We start from the raw sequence: 728 nt of genomic DNA, 5'->3' as shown, positions 1-728 counted from the left end.
GCCCGGTTGTCCCAGTGCCCACGGTGCCTACCCACTTCCTCTCCTTATGCCCCTCTGTGGACCATTGGCTTTCTCAGTTAACGCTGCAGCTTTGGGGAATACCCTTCTATCCTGGCCAACTTTGCTCTGAGGGGACAATCTTCTGTGTGGCTTGCCGGAGATGCAGTGGAGGAGGCAGGTTGGAGCTGCTGCTGTCCAGCCATGACCCGAGGTAACCAGCGAGAGCTCGCCAGCCAGAACACACAGAAGCAGAGACTCGGTTAAGGGAAAGGGCTGAGATGATGGGCTTTCTGCTGCGTCCGCAAGCAGAGCGACTCGGAGATCACACAGCAGAAGCAGAAAAAGGCAAATGAGAAGAAGGCGGAACCCAAGTAGCTTGCTGGCTTCGCGTCCAACCCTCCTGCCCTATGCCCGTGTGCCCGGAGTCAGTCCCACCATGGAGTTTCTTCCTGTAGTGCTCACAGGTCCCAGCGCCGACCGCATTCCCTTTGCCCTGAGTCTACACAGTGGGCTCCTTTTGTGCATCCTTTCCTTCAGGTAGCCTCTCCCCCTCTGGACCACTCTTAGGAGTAAGGGGGTTACCCCTTTCCAGTGTTTTTATTTCCATGGGACACACCCCAAAGTATTAAAAGTACCTTTGTAATTTAAAAAAGGGGTGGTCTTGCTCTGCAGTCCTGCCGACCGACCTTCCCTCCCTGGTGGGTGCAGGGCCCATGACACAGCCCCTA

General features: G+C 56.0%; 1 pseudogene; it reads left to right on the top strand.

Annotated features, from left to right (window-relative positions):
- Nucleotides 1-201: 201 nt before the first annotated feature.
- Nucleotides 202-375, top strand: LOC127667007 (small EDRK-rich factor 2-like; annotated as a pseudogene).
- The last annotated feature ends 353 nt before the right edge of the window (nt 376-728 follow it).

The sequence above is a fragment of the Apodemus sylvaticus genome, chromosome 16 (genome assembly GCF_947179515.1).
Source record: "Apodemus sylvaticus chromosome 16, mApoSyl1.1, whole genome shotgun sequence".
NCBI lineage: Eukaryota > Metazoa > Chordata > Mammalia > Rodentia > Muridae > Apodemus > Apodemus sylvaticus.
This window is presented reverse-complemented; position numbering and strand designations above follow the sequence as displayed.